At 40.0% G+C, this 23588-nt stretch overlaps 1 pseudogene; it reads right to left on the bottom strand.

The window, feature by feature from the left end:
* Nucleotides 1-23588, bottom strand: part of LOC128655960 (cytochrome P450 2K6-like) — a 115252-nt pseudogene that overhangs the window by 27189 nt on the left and 64475 nt on the right.

The following is a 23588-nucleotide window of genomic DNA, read 5'->3' as shown; positions in this document are numbered from 1 at the left end:
GTAAATTCTTGTAATCTTGTTTTATTTTTGTAATTTAGTGTTTGTTTGTTTTTGTAATTTAGTGGGTTTTTTTTTGTAATTTAGTTTAGTTGATTTAATTGTAGATAATTGTAGGTAGTTTATTTAATTAATTTATTGATAGTGTAGTGTTAGGTTTAATTGTAACTTAGGTTAGGATTTATTTTACAGGTAATTTTGTAATTATTTTAACTAGGTAGCTATTAAATAGTTATTAACTATTTAATAGCTATTGTACCTGGTTAAATAAATACAAAGTTGCCTGTAAAATAAATGTAAATCCTAAAATAGCTACAATATAATTATTCGTTATATTGTAGCTATATTAGGGTTTATTTTACAGGTAAGTATTTAGCTTTAAATAGGAATAATTTATTTAATAAGAATTATTTTATTTCGATAGAATAAAATTATATTTAATTTAGGGGGGTGTTAGGGTTAGACTTTAGGGGTTAATACATTTATTAGAGTAGCGGCGAGGTCCGGTCGGCAGATTAGGGGTTTATACTTGAAGTTAGGTGTCGGCAATGTTAGGGAGGGCAGATTAGGGGTTAATACTATTTATTATAGGGTATTTGAGGCGGGAGTGAGGCGGATTAGGGGTTAATACATTTATTATAGTAGCGGTGAGGTCTGGTCGGCAGATTAAGGGTTAATAATTGTAGGTAGGTAGTGGCGACGTTGGGGGGGGGCAGATTAGGGGGTAATAAATATAATTTAGGGGTCGGCGGTGTTAGGGGCAGCAGATTAGGGGTACATAGGGATAACGTAGGTTGCGGCGGTGTACGGAGCGGCAGATTAGGGGTTAAAATAATATGCAGGGGTCAGTGATAGCGGGGGCGGCAGATTAGGGGTTAATAAGTGTAAGGTTAGGGGTGTTTAGACTCTGGGTACATGTTAGGGTGTTAGGTGCAGAATTAGGAAGTGTTTCCCCATAGGAAACAATGGGGCTGCGTTAGGAGCTGAACGCTGCTTTTTTGCAGGTGTTAGGTTTTTTTTTTAGCTCAAAATGCCCCATTGTTTCCTATGGTGGAATCGTGCACAAGCACGTTTTTTAAGCTGGCCACGTCCGTAAGCACCGCTGGTATTTAGAGTTGAAGTGGCGGTATATTATTCTATACGCTCCCTTTTTGGAGCCTAACGCAGCCCTTCAGAGAACTCTAAATACCAGCGGTATTTAAAAGGTGCGGGGGAAAAAAAGCACGCGTAGCTAACGCACCCCTTTGGCCGCAAAACTCTAAATCTAGGCGTTATTTTCTTACTTTGTATTTCTGGATATTTCATCATGTACAGAAATCCCCAGCGGAGAGTTGTGGATGTTGTTTCCGTTCCAGCACCAAATAAATCACCCACAAGATTCAATAGATTTTCATTGTTGAAATATCGTCCAGGAATCAGCTTTTCCTGAATTTTATGTTTAATAAAATGGGGTTATAAACAAATATGCAATTAAATATTTAACTTTTCACCAAACGAACCTTCATTTACTTTACCAAGCCAATATCGTATTTGTCTTAGGATTTGCTGCCTACACACACATACACACATAACAAGGAAGGGAACTGCACTCTCAGACCAGACCGGGTACACATCCCATGACCCTGCAACATGCTCAGCCCTGGGTGCTCACTGGCACTCACAGCAAGCTGTGCTGTCCCCAGAGTCACAGGCAGTTAACCCCAGACAGGTCTGGGTGCAAGAACCATAGGGAAAATTACAAAACAAATTAATACAACACACAGAGAAAGTCCAGCACTCACATACAAGCCCTCAGCTAAGATTAAAAGAAAAAATGGAAGGGTTAGCTACTGCATTTGGCCAAATTGGACAAGCCCAGGTACCACAACAAGGTCCCTTCCAAAAACCTGGGACCCAAAAAAAGCCACACAATGCAAGCTCTGTAATTTTCCCAAAATGTTTGAGGAACGTTTTCAACACCTTGTTGCAACAATCTATACCACAAAGAATTAAGGCAGTTCTGACGGCAAAAGGAGATCCAACCCGGTACTAGCAAGGTGTACCTAATAAAATGGCCGGTGAGTGTGTGTATATATATATATATATATATATATATATATTGTGACAGGGTGAGGGAAGATGTGCACATTAGCAGGCGCTTAGAGAGCAATTTCCCCCAGCAACTAAAGAGTTAAATCTCTTGGGTCAGTTTCACAGCTGATCCCTATTAAGTTAGCTCAGGCCTTTATAACCTGCTATCTAGGAATAGTATGTGTCTCAGGGAGTAGGCTGTTTTCCAGTGTGAAAGAGAGGCTGGAGATTTGTTTCTTGCTGTACTGTGGTAGCTTGTAGCATAACTTTTACAATATCCTCCATGTTTGGCGGGTTCTGTTACTTTAAGGTTTCCACTACACAGAAGTTGGCACCATTTACAAATCCTACCGCTGCCACCACCTTGTGGTAAGGTCACTGGAAGAACAGTCTCAATTGCCTGGTAACTGTATTTTCTTCATAAATGGAAAGAGTCCACAGCTGCATTCATTACTTTTGTGAATTCAGAACCTGGCCACCAGGAGGAAGGAGAGACACCCCAGCCAAAGGCCCAAATACTCCTCCCAGTCCCCTCATCCCCCAGTCATTCAAGTTTACGATTAAGTCTCTTATGGAGGTTGGTAGTACTCTTCGGCATGGGACTGGAGTTTTAAGTAGTCCTGTCAGTGAGAGCTTGGATGAAAGTTAGAGTCCGGAGATGCAGGGAGAGTCTTTCTGCGAAACCATTCTGACTCATTTTTAACAGCTCCATAAGCAATCGGCGTTGACAAGTTTCGCTGCCTGCTTTCTTCTCTCAAGTCCATGGCAGAGGCAATGTTACTTTCTGTCACACTTGAAGGGCCATGTTCCTGTTCCACGGCGTAGATTCCGGTAAGATAGTTTCATTTTACTTTCTTCAGGATTGTATTATACTACAAGTGTTCTCCCGAAAGGCTACCACCTTGTGGGACTAACTATAATTAGAGTCTCAGTGAGGCTCATTTTGTATCTTGCAATCAAGGGTTAATATCTCATGAGGGGGGTTATTGAACAGGGGGTCTTTAATCATGTTTGTTATGTGATTCAACCTGCTTATGTGTAGTGTTACTTAGGCTCATGGAACATAACGGCCTTGAAAGTTTTGCAGCCTTTGCGGTCGGGCACGCTTTTTTGGAATGTACAGCTTACCTTGTGACTGGGCGTGGTCACGTTTTTGACTCTCCGGTTCCGCATTCCTGACTGTGTGATGACGGAAAAATGGTCCGCTGTTCTCTGGTGCATAGGAGGTGGTGAGTGCCCCAGCCATTGTGGGTATAAGGTGGCGTTTAGATTTTTTTCAAATTTGGTCCATTTTTTTGTATTCATATTTGAGTTATGGAGGACTCTGATGTTGAGATTGAAGTAGTCTCTGATTCAGATTCTACTTATTGCGATGAATACGAATCCGCCCAGATGACACATGACAGTCAGTTATGTTCCGTAGGCCGTTTTAGAGGGCTCGATTCCTCAGGATTGGGGAATCAGGGGGAAGCTGAGCCATCCGCCTCTGGGGGTTCTGTCCCTCGAGAGATTAATTTCTCTACCACTTACTGTTATTACACCTGCAGGTGACCCAGATTATGCTTATCCCTCCCTGGATGGTAGTTTGTTCCCTCCGTAGGCGGCACATTTCTGTATGCAAATACTTATAGCGTTAGAGCGACTGGTCCTGAGGCTCCAGCAGAGGTGTGCTGTGCTTTTCAATATAGACTGGCATGCCTTTGTGTTATTTTTTCGTGTTATGCTACAACATGTTTTGGCGTTGTTGGAGGATCCCATCCTTAATGGATATAGGAGTTCTCAGTCATTGAATAGCACACAGAATTAAATATAAGGGGTTGAAGTAATCTTCTTATAGTCTGATCATTGAGTATCCTTTCCAGTCGGAGCTTGGATGAGCAGGGTTCCATTGGGCTGGTCCTGCGGGTGTGTCTGCTCTCCTTGGGCGAAAACCTACGGGTTGCCTTTTCTTTTATTTAATCCGGTGAGGATGACTTATTTGATTTAAAGAGCTCATGTTTTATTTTATATTCCTTTGGGAATTTTTCTTCTGGAATCGATACTCGCGATTTCTTGATCGGTCTGGTTAATTCTACGGAAGTTGTTGTGGGACGCGTTTAGTCCTATGTTTGTCTGTTGTTTATTTTTTCCTCCCTGGGGGTGAATATTACGGCCTTGACATTAATGGCTAAGGTTCAGCTCCTTCTGTCTTGAGGCCTATTTCAAACACGTGGCACGTGTTCTGCCTGGCTGGTCTTGTTTGAGCATTGTGTGATTGCATTATTATTTGTGTTTTTCTTATCTTTTTGTTACAAGTGTCAGCTAAGCATTCTGAGGGGACCTGAGGGTCTGTAGGTCATGGGCGACTGGCTCAGTCCTCATCAGCCTTTCGAGCTGGTCGTCTGGGACTCGGTGGAGTTCAAGTGCGTCACACTCTGTCGGTTCTGAGATGTCAGGATTTGAGTGTTTCCTTGCCCATGTGGGTTGAGGATTTGGAAGATTTAGTGCCTCCTTGTCGCCGTTATGGGTGGTCTTGCCCTTCAAGGTCAATTGAAATTGTCCTTCTGGACTTGTTCTTTTTGGGACTCTTCCTTCGGGTCGAGTTCTCTGGAATTTGTCCATATTCTTCTTAGCGTTTGAGGCTGCCTTATGGGATGGCCTTGTGGTCTTTCCTACTCTGGGAGTTAGTCGTTCTTTATTAGGCGTTGTTTGGTTTTGGGATGCTATGCATTCTTTTTCCTAGGATATAATCCTCTGGTTCTGTACTCTGAGGAGATTATGGAGACTAGCCTTTGTTAACTCGCTCTTCGGGTGACTTTGTCCCCGATATTTACCCTTGGTTCTGGAAGTTGGGTGTTGTATGCCTGTTGGGCTTAGAATCTTAGTGGTTCTGTTGTGCCCTAGCTCTTTTGGAGTTGGATTTCTGTAAGGGGTGTTCCCTTCCCCTTGGGTTGGGATTTATGAGTAAGTCCTAGACCTGTTCGCCGGGTTAGTCTTATCCTTTGTGTAGTCTGTTTTATTCAGACGGGGTATGGTGTTTCCTGGAGTATTGTTGGTTTAAACAATTCTGGGGCTCGGGCCTTACATTTGTCTGGATCTTTCTGGGCCTAAGCCAGCTGGTCAGATTAGGGGTTATCTCCATGGTTTCACTACCTGGATCCCGCTGTGGGTGCGGGTACTCTTTCTTCATGACCTTATTTGGCATTCTTTTTCCAGAGATTTATGATCCTATAGCTGGTTAGGGAGCTCTAGGTTTTCCAGGGAACATAGACTATATCTTATGGTCTTGCTAGTTGAGCTACTAGCAGCTTGGCCAGGAGTTCTGTGTGCTCAGGCTCCTCAGGGCCTACCTTGTTCTTGAACGGTATATGCTTTCCGTCTTGGGAAGTTCCCTTTTAATTTTCCTCAGTGGTGCCTGAATGTTTTTCATTTGGCTCAGACTATGGCTTTTGCCTTGTGAGCGTGTGCGCTGTTCTTTAGCTGTGCCCTTCCCTTGGGGGGTGGGGGTTTGTTTGCCTTTCTTAAGGAGGTGAGGATTTCCTCTCTCTGGAGGATGGTTGTCCTGCCCTGTGTGCAGGGGAATGGAACAGGTGGTTTATCCTGTACAGAGAGTGGTCCACTTTCTGGGATTTTTCTGTTCCGTCTGGGGTTTTGCAGTCTCCAAATTAGATCTCATAGTTACGCTTGTCTCTATTGGGTTCTCCTTGGGAGTACCTGTGGACTTGCTGTGTGGAGACTGCCATAGAGTGTCGGGATAGATTTCATAGGGTTTCTATCTTTTTCTGCCGATCTCTATGGGGTCCTCATTGAGATTACCTGTTGTAGGTGCTTCTGGAAGGTTCTCAAGCTCTGTTGGGGTGCCTGAAGCCATCCCATTCTGCACTTGTATCTGGGGGCTGGTGGTTGTGGTCCTTTCTGTTCCCCTGTCTCTCAGACCTGTAGGTTACTTGGGTCTGGTGTATAGGATCTGAGATATATGTTGTCTATCCTCGGATCATTGAGGTACAGTGAGCCTCTTTGTGGTTCTGGGCTCCTTGTTGTTCCAGAAATGTGGGTAGGCCTTGCAGCTTTGAATAGCCTGCAGTGTACCCGCTAATAAGTGGAAGTTAGCAGTCTGTTGGTTAGTGGTGGCTATCTATATTCGGCTGCTTTTTACTTGTCTGCAATTATTTTATTTTCCAAGTCATCCTGGTATGATTGCAGCATGTGGTGTTCAGAGGTTGCTTCTCTGGCTTTGATGCACATGTTGGTTTGGGAATATTTCGATATTCTGAGTTACTGGCGACTTGGGACTCTGGTTTCAGTCATTTTTTTGGGGCAGTTGTTCTGTTTTTTCAGAGAGGTTTTCTTCTCCGTTATGATTCCCGGTCTCAACCATGTGGTTCTATACAGTTTGGGGCCTGGGCATTGCCTTCCTGTGTTTCAGGAACCCTTAGGGTCCATGTGAGCTTGGCTCGCTTTTTGGGGTTTTCCATTTTTATTTGGATCTTATTGCACCCTGTTTAGGGTCTTCCAGGAATCCTTGTTTGTTCCTCCATGTCCTCTCACCTTTTGGAAGTTTTCGGTTGTTGTTCTCCTTTCTCTGTAAGGATGAGTGGTTGAGGACCGACATTTGGGCGATGTGATGTCTCCTGGAGGAGTGTTTGCTCAGTTGAGTCTGTTTCTGCAGTCTCTAGCAAGGCGTGTGGACTCTCTGCGGGTCAGTGTCCTTGGGGCCTTTTTTCTTTTTCATATATTTTCCTGGCTTCGGATGAAGCAGGATTTTTGCTGAGTTGTGGTTTCAGGCCTGGTACCCTCAGAATGGGCCGCTTTTTGCACCTTCCCATTTTAGCATCCAATGTCCTCTATAGCTTGGGTATTGTTTTCCCAAAAGTAATGAATGCAGCTGTGGACTCTTTCCATTTATGAAGAAAAACATAAATTATGCTTACCTGATCATTTTCTTTTCTTCAGATGGAAAGAGTCCACAGCTCCCCGCCTGTGTTTTTATGTGGGGTGGCCGTAATTTTTGTTCTTCTTGCACCTTTTCACCCTGTTATTTCTTCTATTGTTCCTTGTTCCTCGGCAGAATGACTAGGGGAGGAGGGGAGTGGGAGGAGTATTTGGGCCTTTGGTTGGGGTGTCTTTGGTGGCCAGATTCTGAATTCCCAAAAGTAATGAATGCAGCTGTGGACTCTTTTCATCTGAAGAAAAGAAAATTATCAGGTAAGCATAATTTAAGTTTTTTAAACAGTTTTATTCAGAGAAAAAAATTCAAAGCAGTCAGCAAAACAAAGCACACAAATAAAAAGCCTACTCCTGTCAGGAGCCTAGCTATACATATAATTTCCCTTACTAATGATAAACTGGTCAGCTAACCTGAACCCAGTTTAGTACTTCATAGAAATGGCATAAGTAAAATACAAAACAAAACAAGTTTGTCTCACTGGTGTGTCTCTTTACAGGCAGTCAGCCATGCTATCTGGTCTCCAGCCTCTCTTTCAAACTGGAAAACAGCCTAGACACATAGGATTCCTAGAGAGCTGCTTATAAAGGCCTGAGCTAGCTTAATAGGGAGCAGCTGTGAAACTGACCCAAGAGATTTAACTCTTTAGTTGAAGGGGAAAATTGCTCTCTCTAAGCGCCTGCTAATGTACACACCTTCCCTCACCCTGTCACAATATATATATATATATATATATATATATATATATATATATATATATATATATATATATATATATATATATATATATATATATATATATATATATACTGTATATATACAGGGAGTGCAGAATTATTAGGCAAGTTGTATTTTTGAGGATTAATTTTATTATTGAACAACAACCATGTTCTCAATGAACCCAAAAAACTAATTAATATCAAAGCTGAATATTTTTGGAAGTAGTTTTTAGTTTGTTTTTAGTTTTAGCTATTTTAGTGGGATATCTGTGTGTGCAGGTGACTATTACTGTGCATAATTATTAGGCAACTTAACAAAAAACAAATATATACCCATTTCAATTATTTATTTTTACCAGTGAAACCAATATAACATCTCAACATTCACAAATATACATTCTGACATTCAAAAACAAATCAGTGACCAATATAGCCACCTTTCTTTGCAAGTACACTCAAAAGCCTGCCATCCATGGATTCTGTCAGTGTTTTGATCTGTTCACCATCAACATTGCGTGCAGCAGCAACCACAGCCTCCCAGACACTGTTCAGAGAGGTGTACTGTTTTCCCTCCTTGTAAATCTCACATTTGATGATGGACCACAGGTTCTCAATGGGGTTCAGATCAGGTGAACAAGGAGGCCATGTCATTAGATTTTCTTCTTTTATACCCTTTCTTGCCAGCCACGCTGTGGAGTACTTGGACACGTGTGATGGAGCATTGTCCTGCATGAAAATCATGTTTTTCTTGAAGGATGCAGACTTCTTCCTGTACCACTGCTTGAAGAAGGTGTCTTCCAGAAACTGGCAGTAGGACTGGGTGTTGAGCTTGACTCCATCCTCAACCCGAAAAGGCCCCACAAGCTCATCTTTGATGATACCAGCCCAAACCAGTACTCCACCTCCACCTTGCTGGCGTCTGAGTCGGACTGGAGCTCTCTGCCCTTTACCAATCCAGCCACGGGCCCATCCATCTGGCCCATCAAGACTCACTCTCATTTCATCAGTCCATAAAACCTTAGAAAAATCAGTCTTGAGATATTTCTTGGCCCAGTCTTGACGTTTCAGCTTGTGTGTCTTGTTCAGTGGTGGTCGTCTTTCAGCCTTTCTTACCTTGGCCATGTCTCTGAGTATTGCACACCTTGTGCTTTTGGGCACTCCAGTGATGTTGCAGCTCTGAAATATGGCCAAACTGGTGGCAAGTGGCATCTTGGCAGCTGCACGCTTGACTTTTCTCAGTTCATGGGCAGTTATTTTGCGCCTTGGTTTTTCCACACGCTTCTTGCGACCCTGTTGACTATTTTGAATGAAACGCTTGATTGTTCGATGATCACGCTTCAGAAGCTTTGCAATTTTAAGAGTGCTGCATCCCTCTGCAAGATATCTCACTATTTTTTACTTTTCTGAGCCTGTCAAGTCCTTCTTTTGACCCATTTTGCCAAAGGAAAGGAAGTTGCCTAATAATTATGCACACCTGATATAGGGTGTTGATGTCATTAGACCACACCCCTTCTCATTACAGAGATGCACATCACCTAATATGCTTAATTGGTAGTAGGCTTTCGAGCCTATACAGCTTGGAGTAAGACAACATGCATAAAGAGGATGATGTGGTCAAAATACTCATTTGCCTAATAATTCTGCACTCCCTGTATATATATATTTATATATATATAAAGTTCTCAAAATGTAAAGTCCTAAGCTACTTTAAGTTTAAACCATAACAAATTAAGTATTTTTATTAAGCTGGCCATTTGGTGTATAGACAGCATTTATCTCCATTTCACATGATGCAAAAAATTGTGTAAACCAGGACAGGTTCCGTCTAAGGCAGCAGGGAATGTGTTTGGTGTCCAGTTTGCTTTTTTTTTTTGCATGGATTGTAAATGCAATAGCTTGATAAAGGGGACAATAGCTGATTTTGCCTGAGGAAACTGTCACCTACTATACTGACCTTATCAATACTGCAGTATTTGCTATAGAAACGGTATCTAATCAAGAGGTTGTGGCAGTAGGGGTAGAAGAAAAAGTGTCTCTGCAGTTACTTTGAATACAAAAAAACGTATTAGCTGCATGCCTGAGTACATGATCCCTTTAAAAAAAAAAAAAAACTTTCATGATTTAAATAGGGCATGTCATTTTAAACAACTTTCCAATTTACTTTATTACCAATTTTGCTTTGTTCTCTTGGTATTCTTAGTTGAAAGCTAAATCTAGGAAGTTCATCTGCTAATTTCTTAGGCCTTGAAGACTGCCTCTAATCTGAAAGCATTTTGACAGTTTTCCACCACTAGAGGGCATTAGTTCATGTGTTTCATATAGATAACATTGAGCTCAAGCACGTGAAACTCCTAGGAGTCAGCACTGATTGGCTAAAAATGCAAGTCTGTCAAAAGAACTGAAATAAGTGGGCAGTTTGCAGAGGATTAGATACAAGGTAATCACAGAGGTAAAAAGTATATTATTATAACTGTGTTGGTTATGTAAAATTGGGGAATAGGTAATAAAAGGATTATCTAACTTTTTATACAAAAAAATTCTGGTGTTTACTGTCCCTTTAAGGCTTAAAATGTACTCGCCACAGTTCAAATTCTACTTGCCACTGGCTAAAGGGTGAGTAAAATTTTGAGCCCTGTATAAATATATATATATATATATATATATAAAACAATGTGTGTGTGTGTCAAGCTCCAGACATATGCAAGCAAACTACCTAGGTAGGACATGAGAACATCTTATGAATCATGAAATTAAAAATGGGGTTCTATGTATTTTAGGTTTGTACAGCAATCTTTCATGCTGCACTATTTCAAAGCCATTTTCCAAAACAATGTTATGTATGTAATCACCTGCTCTATAGGCGACTACATTTATATTGATGGTAAAAAAATGTTATCGGTTGTTACCAATCTCTTTTACATGAGGGTTCAAATTTGACCTATTTTCTATTTTTAGCCTTTCCCATTCCTAACTGCACAGTTAGAAATTAGTTTTTCTCCTAGGACTTCCCTTTTTCCCTTGAGATTTTACAAATTACGATTGGTAACCTGGGATCAGATCATAAACCATTAAAAAAAAACATTTGTAATGATTCTCAACAGAAAAACATCATTAAAATGTATAGGGATTGTGTAGATAAATCATTTGATATTTTTTTCTGAATGATTGTGATCGACTCCATAGTGTTTTTGCTATTTGCTAAATGATAATAACTATGGAAACCGAAAAAATAAATATTACTTTACCTCTTGCTGTTTGACAAGAAATGCATCAACAAGATTCCTCTGGTCATTGATATCCAGATGTTCCTTGCACTTTGCAAAGGTCTCTCTAAGAAAATCAAAATACTCCTCTGTATTTTTCTTAATTTTTTTGTGAGCTCCTGGTATCCAGCGAATCAGGGATGGGTAGGTATTGTACAACTTGTAATAAATAAATAGTAAATACAATTAGAAATACATTTCTAGATGTTTAAAAATGGCAAATAACTTTTATTGTACAAGTGAACTTGATTAAAGCAAATAATGGTATATGCTGAATAAAAAATTTAACAAAAAATTAGCAAAAATCATTTCTTTATTGTTGCTAATGTCTTATAAATCCATTTAAATTAATCATCTGTATGACATAAGATGACACGAAGGGGGTCCGTGAGTTGGCATGGAAACGGTAAGTGTGTTTAAGGAATGAGGACTCCGATGAGTGTTGCTCTCATATAATGGTATAAGCACAATCATTAGTGGTCTTTATTAATTTACTTTGTCTAAGTTTATTGTGACATAAGGTTTTAATGAATAAAACAAGCTGCTAACAATCAGGTAGATTATGAGTTATGCACGCTATAGGGAATTTAATGAACGCAACAAAAGTTGCGTTATTTCACCCCCTATAGCTCAGCCATTACAAGTATTGAAACAGCCTGCTTGTGCATGCAATATGGTTGCGTTAAGCTCCATACCACACAAAATACAAGCGCTGTTTTGACGTGTTCGTGCACGCTTTCCCCATAGAAAGCGATCGCTGAATGAAAAGCTCCGTAACGCAGCCCCATTGATGTCTATAGGGGAATAAAAGTAACATTTAAACCTAACACCCTAACATAAACCCCAAGTCTAAACACCCCTAATCTGCCGCTCCCAATATCGCTGTCACCGAAATAAAGCTATTAACCCCTAATCTGCCGCTCCCGATATCGCCGCCACTATATTAAAGTTATTAACCCCTATTCCCCTGCACCCCAACATCGCCAACACTATAATAAATCTATTAACCCTTATTTCGCCGCTCCCCAACATTGCCTCACACATCACTACTACTAAATAAATCTATTAACCCCTAAACCACCAGCCCCCACATCGCAACAACCTAAATTAAACTATTAACCCCTTAACCTAACCCTAACGTAAACCTAAATCTAACACCTTCTAACTTTAACATAATTAAAATAGAGCTACATTAAAGTTACAATTATTTACTAACTACCTATTTAAAACTAGATACATACTTACCTGTGAAATAAAACCTAAGCTAGCTACAATATAACTAATAGTTATATTGTAGCTAGCTTAGGTTTTATTTTTATTTCACAGGTAAGTTTGTATTTATTTTAACTAGGCAGACTATTTTGTAAATAGTTATTAACTATTTAATAACTACCTAGTTAAAATAAATACAAACTTACTTGTCAAATAAAACCTAAACTGCCTTACACTAAAACCTAACATTACAAAAATTAAAACTACCATTACAAAAAATAAAAGACCTACCATTACAAAAAATAAATAACAAAATTATTCAAAATAATAATAATTATTCCTATTCTAATACCCTGTTTAAAAAAATAAAAAACCCACCCCAGAATAAAAAGCCTAATCTATAATAAACTACCAAGGGCTCTTAAAAGGACCTTTTTGTGGGCCCTTGAAATGGCTTTTTGTAGGGTTAACAGCTCTTTTGCTACAAAACAAAACAAACACCCCCTAACAGTATACAAACCCCCAACTCCTACCCCCAAACCCACATAAAAATAAAGTAAACCCTAATCTACCCATTGCCCTGAAAAGGGCATTTGTATGGGCATTTCCCTTAAAAGGGCATTCAGCTCTTTTTCCTGCCCTTAAAAGGGCATACAGCTCTTTTATGAAATGCCCAACCCCTAATCTAAAAATAAAACCCACCACAAAACAAAAAAACATTACACCAAATAAACAAATTATCAAAAAAAATTAAAATTATTCCTATTCTAATACCAATTTAAAAAAAAACCACCCCAAAATAAAAAACCTAATCTATAATAAACTACCAATAGCCCCGCAGAGCGGGTCCATCCTGAAGACATCCTGCGCGGAGCATCCTCTTCATACGGTTGCCGTCGTTCACTGAATCTTCAATGCAAGGTATGCGATTCAAAATGGCGTCCCTTGTTTTCCTATTGGCTGATTTGATTTTGGAAATTCACATCAGCCAATAGGATGAGAGCTACTGAAATCCTATTGGTTGTTCAAATCAGCCAATAGGATGAGAGCTACTGAAATTCTATTGGCTAATCAATAGAATTTTTAGCCAGAACGCAAAACTTGTAATGGCTGTGCTATGGAAGTCCCATGAAAAAACGTCATTTTTACGAGTGCGAGACTGACTTTGCGTTACAGGCTAAAAGGCTTGCGGTACAGCTATACTGACAAGACTTGTAATGGCTGCGGTGCTGTTTTAAGACTGAAATTACCATTTTTTTAGCGTTAAAAGACGAACGCATAACTTGTAATCTACCTGAATGTTTGAAATGGCAATTGTATTATTGTATTCCAAATTCTCTATCGTTCATGTGAAAAAGAACTATTTAAACATATTTTTTGTCTGGGAAAAAAAAGGTTTAGTTACTTTGTTAAAAGGTCATTAAACACTTTGAGATGGTAATTAGTGATGTCGCGAACCTAAAAATTTGGGTTCGCGTACTGCGAACGCGAACTCCCGCAAAAGTTCGTGAACCGGGCGAACCCCGATTGACTTCAATGGTCAGGCGAATTTTAAAACCCACAGGGACTCTTTCTGGCCACAATAGTGATGGGAAAGTTGTTTCAAGGGGACTAACACCTGGACTGTGGAGTGCCGGAGGGGGATCCATGGCAAAACTCCCATGGAAAATTACATAGTTGATGCAGAGTCTGGTTTTAATCCATAAAGGGCATAAATCACCTAACATTCCTAAATTGTTTGGAATAACGTGCTTTAAAACATCAGGTATTATGTTGTATCGATCAGGTAGTGTAAGGGTTACGCCCGCTTCACAGTGACAGACCAAACTATCGCAACGGGTACAACATCATCATCATCACACCGTACGTCCATGTGTGTAATGCTGCCTGACTGAGACATATCCCTGTTATCTACATTCTCTGGCAATAATGGTTGCCCATCACTCATTTCATCCAACTGATGTGTAAATAACTCCTCTGACAGATCAAGTGAAGCGGCTGTGGTGCTAGTGTTGGTGGTGGCGGCAGGCGGGCGAGTGGTGCTGCCCGAAGCTAAGCTGGAGAAGGATGGTGCGTCAAGGTTTGGAGCGGAAGCTATAGAAGATTGTGTGTCCTGTGTTAAAAGTCAACTATGTCCTCAGAACTTTTTGAGTTCATGGTACGTGGCCTCTGAACACTGGGCATTATTCTAGAGCCAAAGGGAATCACAGCACCACGACCACGACGGCACCTGCGGGGTGGCCTGCCTCTGCCTGTCATTTTTTTTTTAAATGTACACTTACACTACTATTAAACAAGATATGAGTGGTGCCACTGGGCAAGTGGGCACAGTATACGCTGTGAGCCTGACACAAAAAAGCAGACTGATGTTTCACAGTCCAAAAAGTTTTTATTTTTTTAAATGTACACTTACACTACTATTAAACAAGATATGAGTGGTGGCATTGGGCAAGTGGGCACAGTATACGCTGTGAGCCTGACACAAAAAAGCAGACTGATGTTTCACAGTCCAAAAAGTTTTTTTTTTTTAAATGTACACTTACACTACTATTAAACAAGATATGAGTGGTGGCACTGGGCAAGTGGGCACAGTATACGCTGTGAGCCTAACACAAAAAAGCAGACTGATGTTTCACAGTCCAAAAAGTTTTTATTTTTTTAAATGTACACTTACACTACTATTAAACAAGATATGAGTGGTGGCACTGGGCAAGTGGGCACAGTATACGCTGTGAGCCTGACACAAAAAAGCAGACTGATGTTTCACAGTCCAAAAAGTTTTTTTTTTTAAATGTACACTTACACTACTATTAAACAAGATATGAGTGGTGGCACTGGGCAAGTGTGCACAGTATACGCTGTGAGCCTGACACAAAAAAGCAGACTGATGTTTCACAGTCCAAAAAGTTTTTTTTTTTTTTTAAATGTACACTTATACTACTATTAAACAAGATATGAGTGGTGCCACTGGGCAAGTGGGCACAGTATACTCTGTGAGCCTGACACAAAAAAGCAGACTGATGTTTCACAGTCCAAAAAGTTTATTTTTTTTTTAAATGTACACTTGCACTACTATTAAACAAGATATGAGTGGTGGCACTGGGCAAGTGGGCACAGTATATGCTGTGAGCCTGGCACACACGCTGGCAGGCAGGCGACTGCAATTAGATTACACTAGCAGACTGATGTTTCACAGTCAAAAAAGTTTTTTTTTTTTAAATTTACACTACTGTTACACCAGATATGAGTGGTGGCACTGGGCAAGTGGACCTGGCACACACGCTGGCAGGCAGGCAACTGCAATTAGATTACACTAGCAGACTGATGTTTCACAGTCAAAAAAGTTTTTTTTTTTTAAATTTACACTACTGTTACACCAGATATGAGTGGTGGCACTGGGCAAGTGGGCCTGGCACACACGCTGGCAGGCAGGCAACTGCAATTAGATTACACTAGCAGACTGATGTTTCACAGTCAAAAAAGTTTTTTTTTTTTTAATTTACACTACTGTTACACCAGATATGAGTGGTGGCACTGGGCAAGTGGGCCTTGCACACACGCTGGCAGGCAGGCAACTGCAATTAGATTACACTAGCAGACTGATTTTTCACAGTCAAAAAAGTGTTTTTTTTTTAAATTGACACTACTGTTACACCAGATATGAGTGGTGGCACTGGGCAAGTGGGCCTGGCACACACGCTGGCAGGCAGGCAACTGCAATTAGATTACACTAGCAGACTGATGTTTCACAGTCAAAAAAGTTTTTTTTTTTTTTTAATTTACACTACTGTTACACCAGATATGAGTGGTGGCACTGGGCAAGAGGGCCTGGCACACACGCTGGCAGGCAGGCAACTGCAATTAGATTACACTAGCAGACTGATGTTTCACAGTCAAAAAAGTTTTATTTTTTTAAATTTACACTACTGTTACACCAGATATGAGTGGTGGCACTGGGCAAGTGGGCCTGGCACACACGCTGGCAGGCAGGCAGGCAACTGCAATTAGATTACACTAGCAGACTGATGTTTCACAGTCAAAAAAGTTTATTTTTTTATAATTTACACTTACACTACTATTAAACAAGATATGAGTGGTGGCACTGGGCAAGTGTGCACAGTATACGCTGTGAGCCTGACACAAAAAAGCAGACTGATGTTTCACAGTCCAAAAAGTTTTTTTTTTTTTTTAAATGTACACTTATACTACTATTAAACAAGATATGAGTGGTGCCACTGGGCAAGTGGGCACAGTATACTCTGTGAGCCTGACACAAAAAAGCAGACTGATGTTTCACAGTCCAAAAAGTTTATTTTTTTTTTAAATGTACACTTGCACTACTATTAAACAAGATATGAGTGGTGGCACTGGGCAAGTGGGCACAGTATATGCTGTGAGCCTGGCACACACGCTGGCAGGCAGGCGACTGCAATTAGATTACACTAGCAGACTGATGTTTCACAGTCAAAAAAGTTTTTTTTTTTTAAATTTACACTACTGTTACACCAGATATGAGTGGTGGCACTGGGCAAGTGGACCTGGCACACACGCTGGCAGGCAGGCAACTGCAATTAGATTACACTAGCAGACTGATGTTTCACAGTCAAAAAAGTTTTTTTTTTTAAATTTACACTACTGTTACACCAGATATGAGTGGTGGCACTGGGCAAGTGGGCCTGGCACACACGCTGGCAGGCAGGCAACTGCAATTAGATTACACTAGCAGACTGATGTTTCACAGTCAAAAAAGTTTTTTTTTTTTTAATTTACACTACTGTTACACCAGATATGAGTGGTGGCACTGGGCAAGTGGGCCTTGCACACACGCTGGCAGGCAGGCAACTGCAATTAGATTACACTAGCAGACTGATTTTTCACAGTCAAAAAAGTGTTTTTTTTTTAAATTGACACTACTGTTACACCAGATATGAGTGGTGGCACTGGGCAAGTGGGCCTGGCACACACGCTGGCAGGCAGGCAACTGCAATTAGATTACACTAGCAGACTGATGTTTCACAGTCAAAAAAGTTTTTTTTTTTTTTAATTTACACTACTGTTACACCAGATATGAGTGGTGGCACTGGGCAAGAGGGCCTGGCACACACGCTGGCAGGCAGGCAACTGCAATTAGATTACACTAGCAGACTGATGTTTCACAGTCAAAAAAGTTTTATTTTTTTAAATTTACACTACTGTTACACCAGATATGAGTGGTGGCACTGGGCAAGTGGGCCTGGCACACACGCTGGCAGGCAGGCAGGCAACTGCAATTAGATTACACTAGCAGACTGATGTTTCACAGTCAAAAAAGTTTATTTTTTTATAATTTACACTACTGTTACACCAGATATGAGTGGTGGCACTGGGCAAGTGGCTTGGCAGGCAGGCAACTGCAATAAGATTACACAGGAAAAAAAAACAACAGACTGATGTTCTAGCCCTAAAAAGGGCTTTTTGGGGTGCTGTCCTTACAGCAGAGATCAGATGAGTCTTTCAGGACTGTAATGGACACTGAATACACTAGCCTAGCTATCAATTTCCCTATTAAATCAGCAGCAGCTACACTGTCCCTCCTCTCACTAAGAATGCAGCTTCCAAATGAATCTAAAATGGATGCTGTCCAGGAGGTGGGAGGGTCTGGGAGGGAGGGTCTGCCGCTGATTGGCTGTAATGTGTCTGCTGACTGTGAGGTAAAGGGTCAAAGTTTACTCTATGAAGAAGAATAGGGGGCGGATCGAACATCGCAGATGTTCGCCCGCCGCGGCGAATGCGAACATGCTATGTTCGCCGGGAAATATACGCCGGCGAACTATTTGCAACATCATTAATGGTAATATAAAATTATAAACTTTATGAATAAAAAACTCTGCAATACACTTTCATTATTTATTTTTCAAGTAATTACATTTCAAGTAATTTGATACTTAAATGATAAGCCCCCCACATCGCAACAACCTAAATTAAACTATTAACCCCTAAACCTAACCATAAACCTAACCATAACCCTAAACCTAACCCTAACATCCCCTAACTTTAACATAATTAAAATAGAGCTAAATTAAACTTACAATTAATAACTAAATAATTCCTATTTAAATCTAAATACATACTTACCTTGGAAATAAAACCTAAGCTAGCTACAATATAAGTAATAGTTATATTGTAGCTAGCTTAGGTTTTATTTTTATTTCACAGGTAATTTTGTATTTATTTTAACTATGTAGACTAGTTAGTAAATAGTTATTAACTATTTAATAACTACCTAGTTAAAATAAATACAAACTTACTTGTCAAATAAAACCTAAGCTGCCTTACACTAAAACCTAACATTACATAAATTAAAACTACCATTACAAAAAATAAAAAACACTAAAATTACAAAAAATAAATAACATACCGTTACAAAAAATAACTAACAAATAAAATTATCCAAAATAATAAAAATGATTCTTATTCTAATACCCTTTTAAAAAAATAAAAAACCCATCCCAAAATAAAAAAGCCTAATCTATAATAAACTACCAAGGGCCCTTAAAAGGGTACTTTTGTGGGCCCTTAAAAGGGCCTTTTGTATTGCATTGCCCTAAAGTTAACAGCTCTTTTGCTACAAAACAAAATAAACACCATCTAACAGTATACAAACCCCCACCCCCTAAACCCACAAAGTAAAACCTAATCTACCCATTGCCCTGAAAAGGGCATTTGTATGGGCATTGCCCTTAAAGGACATTCAGCTCTTTTTCCTGCCCTTAAAAGGGCATTCAGCTCTTTTTATTAAAAGGGCATTTAGCTATTTTGCATTGTCCTGAAAAGGGCATTTAGCTCTTTTAAGAAAAGCCCAAACCCTAAACTAAAAAAAAAACAACACCGAAAAAAAGTTTAAAAAATCCTAACATTAACCCTCGAAGATCCACTTACAGTTGTTAAAGTCCCGCTTGAAGGACCTTCATCCCGTAGGCTCCATCTTCATCCAGGCGGCAGGTGGCTCCATCTTCATCAAGACGGCATCTTCTATCTTCATCCCGGTGGCGTGGAACGGGTCCATTATGAAGACATCCAGCGCAGAGCATCCTCTTCATACGGTCGCCGCCGTACACTGAATCTTCAATGCAAGGTACGCAATTCAAAATGGCATCCCTTGCATTCCTATTGGCTGATTTGATTTTGGAAATTCAAATCAGCCAATAGGATGAGAGCTACTGAAATCCTATTGACTGTTCAAATCAGCCAATAGGATAAAAGCTACTGAAATTCTATAGGCTATTCAAATCAGCGAATAGAATTTCAGTAGCTCTCATCCTATTGGCTGATTTAAACAGCCAATAGGATTTCAGTAGCTCTCATCCTATTGGCTGATTTGAATTTCCAAAATCAAATCAGCTAATAGGAATGCAAGGGTTGCCATTTTGAATTGCGTACCTTGCATTGAAGATTCAGTGTACTTCGGTGACCGTATGAAGAGGATTTTCCGCACCATATGCCTTCAGGATGGACCCGCTTCGCGCCGCTGAGATAAAGATAGAAGACGCCACCGAGATGAAGATAGAAGATACCGCCTGGATAAAGATGGAGCCTCCTGCCGCCTTGATGAAGATGGAGCCGCCAGGATGAAGATCCTTCAAGCGGGACTTCAACAAATGTAAGTGGATCTTCAGGGGTTAGTGTTAGGATTTTTAAAACTTTTTTTGGGTGTTTTTTTTTTTAGTTCAGGGTTTGGGCTTTTCATATAAGAGCTAAATGCCCTTTTCAGGGCAATGCAAAAGAGCTAAATTCTCTTTTAAGGGCAATGCACATACAAATGCCATTTTCAGGGCAATGGGTAGCTTAGGTTTTTGTTAGAGTTAGGTTTTTTATTTTGGGGGGTTGGTTGGGTGGTGGGTTTTACTGTTGGGGGGGGGGTCTTTGTATTTTTTATAAAGGTAAAAGATGTTTAACTTAGGGCAATGCCCTACAAAAGGCTCGTTTAAGGGCTATTGGAAGTTTATTGTAGGCTAGGTTTTTTTTTATTTTGGGTGGGCTTTTTTTATTTTTTTTAGGGCTATTAGATTAGGTGTAATTCTTTTTTTTTTGATAATAATTTTGTTTGTTATTTTTTGCAATTTAGAGTTTGTTATTTTTTGTTATTTAGTATTTTTATTTTTTGTAATTACAGGGAGTGCAGAATTATTAGGCAAATGAGTATTTTGACCACATCATCCTCTTTATGCATGTTGTCTTACTCCAAGCTGTATAGGCTTGAAAGCCTACTACCAATTAAGCATATTAGGTTATGTGCATCTCTGTAATGAGAAGGGGTGTGGTCTAATGACATCAACACCCTATATCAGGTGTGCATAATTATTAGGCAACTTCCTTTCCTTTGGCAAAATGGGTCAAAAGAAGGACTTGACAGGCTCAGAAAAGTCAAAAATAGTGAGATATCTTGCAGAGGGATGCAGCACTCTTAAAATTGCAAAGCTTCTGAAGCGTGATCATCGAACAATCAAGCGTTTCATTCAAAATAGTCAACAGGGTCGCAAGAAGCGTGTGGAAAAACCAAGGCGCAAAATAACTGCCCATGAACTGAGAAAAGTCAAGCGTGCAGCTGCCAAGATGCCACTTGCCACCAGTTTGGCCATATTTCAGAGCTGCAACATCACTGGAGTGCCCAAAAGCACAAGGTGTGCAATACTCAGAGACATGGCCAAGGTAAGAAAGGCTGAAAGACGACCACCACTGAACAAGACACACAAGCTGAAACATCGAGACTGGGCCAAGAAATATCTCAAGACTGATTTTTCTAAGGTTTTATGGACTGATGAAATGAGAGTGAGTCTTGATGGGCCAGATGGATGGGCCCGTGGCTGGATTGGTAAAGGAAAGAGAGCTCCAGTCCGACTCAGACGCCAGCAAGGTGGAGGTGGAGTACTGGTTTGGGCTGGTATCATCAAAGATGAGCTTGTGGGGCCTTTTCGGGTTGAGGATGGAGTCAAGCTCAACTCCCAGTCCTACTGCCAGTTTCTGGAAGACACCTTCTTCAAGCAGTGGTACAGGAAGAAGTCTGCATCCTTCAAGAAAAACATGATTTTCATGCAGGACAATGCTCCATCACACGCGTCCAAGTACTCCACAGCGTGGCTGGCAAGAAAGGGTATAAAAGAAGAAAATCTAATGACATGGCCTCCTTGTTCACCTGATCTGAACCCCATTGAGAACCTGTGGTCCATCATCAAATGTGAGATTTACAAGGAAGGAAAACAGTACACCTCTCTGAACAGTGTCTGGGAGGCTGTGGTTGCTGCTGCATGCAATGTTGATGGTGAACAGATCAAAACACTGACAGAATCCATGGATGGCAGGCTTTTGAGTGTCCTTGCAAAGAAAGGTGGCTATATTGGTCACTGATTTGTTTTTGTTTTATTTTTGAATGTCAGAAATGTATATTTGTGAATGTTGAGATATTATATTGGTTTCACTGGTAAAAATAAATAATTTAAATGGGTATATATTTGTTTTTTGTTATGTTGCCTAATAATTATGCACAGTAATAGTCACCTGCACACACAGATATCCCCCTAAAATAGCTATAACTAAAAACAAACTAAAAACTACTTCCAAAACTATTCAGCTTTGATATTAATGAGTTTTTTGGGTTCATTGAGAACATGGTTGTTGTTCAATAATAAAATTAATCCTCAAAAATACAACTTGCCTAATAATTCTGCACTCCCTGTAGATAATGTGTTATTTTTATAGTAGTGAGGATTTTTTTAATGTGTATTTTAGTTTTATTTAATTGGTAGTTATCTTAATTTTAGTTAAATAATTATATTAGTTTAATTGTTAGTTTAAACTTAATTTTTTTAATTTGACAGATAAGTTTTAAGTAAATTTAAGATAGGGAAATTGTAATTTTAATATAAAGTTAGGGGGTGCGTTAGGTTTAGGGGTTACTAGTTTAAATTAGTTTATTGCGATGTGGGTGGCTTGTGGTTTAGGGGTTAATAGGTTTATTTAGTATATTTCGTTGTGGGGGGCTTTTGGTTTAGGGGTTAATAGGTTTATTATAGTGATGGCGGAATTAGGGGTTAATAACTTTAGTATAATGGGGGTGATGTTGGCGAACGGCAGATTATGGGTTAATAATATTTCAATAGTGTTTGCGATGTGGGAGGGCAGTGGTTTAGGGGTTAGTAACTTTAGTATAGTGGCAGCAATGTCGAGGAGCGGCGGATTAGGGGTTAATCATTTTTAATAGTGGTGGCGATGTCAGGAGCGGCAGATTAAGGGTTAATAACTTTAAAATAGTGTTTTGCAATGTGAGAGGGCCTCGGTTTAGGGGTTAATATGTAGTTTATGGGTGTTAGTGTACTTTGTAGCAGTTTAGTTATGAGTCTTATGTAACAGTTTTGTAGCGTAAAACTCATAACTACTACTTTTAGAATGCAAAACGAATCTTGTCGGTATAGGCTGCATCGCAAGCTTTTTAGCCTCACCGCAAAACTTGTAATACCGGCGCTATGGAAGTCCCACTAAAAAATGACATTTTTACGAGTGCGTGACCGATGTTGCATTACAAGCTAAAAGGCTTGCGGTACAGCTATACCAACAAGACTCATAATGGCTGCAGTGCTGTTTTAACGCTGAAATAGCCATTTTTTTCAGCATTAAAACACGAATGCACAACTCGTAATCTAGTTGTTAGTGTTTAATGTCTATTTTTATTTTGAATATATGGGGGCCGATTTATGAAAGTGCGGACGGACATGATCCGATGTAGCAATTATGTCCGCCGCACATCGATAAATGCGGACAGCATACGCTGTCAGCATTTATCATAGCACAAGCATTTATCATAGCACAGCAATTCCGCCCCCTGCAGATTCACGGCTAATCTGCCACTAGCAGGGGGTTTCAATCAATCCCCATTGTATGCGACGGGGCGGATTGCTGTCCGCCACCTCAGAGCAGGCGGACGAGTTAAGGACCAGCGGTCTTAACACCGCTGCTTCTTAACTCCTGTTTCTGGCGAGCCTGAAGGTTCGCGCAGAAACAGCTGCATCAAGCTACATTTGGAGCTTGATGAATCGGCCCCATGGTCTTAAATTTAACATCACTAGTACACTATCTAGGTGTATAATGTCACCTGTACAGTAGAACTACTCTGTCCAGTGCTATAAGTATACTTTTTAGCTATACTGTGCATTTAAGCAAGTAATACTTTCATACATGCATCCTCAGTAGGAATTAACTACTGTTTGTATTTTGATGCTGATGGTACAGGGTCAGTTTGGAACTGATAGAAGAAGTAATAGTGCATTGTTTCTAGGGGAAGAGGATTATGTTGCTTTTTAATAATATATTTGTAGAGTCATAAAATGCTAAATATTTTATTTATCTTACTAATGAGCCGACAGCACACAA

This window comes from Bombina bombina, chromosome 4, assembly GCF_027579735.1.
Source record: "Bombina bombina isolate aBomBom1 chromosome 4, aBomBom1.pri, whole genome shotgun sequence".
NCBI classification, from domain to species: domain Eukaryota; kingdom Metazoa; phylum Chordata; class Amphibia; order Anura; family Bombinatoridae; genus Bombina; species Bombina bombina.
This window is presented reverse-complemented; position numbering and strand designations above follow the sequence as displayed.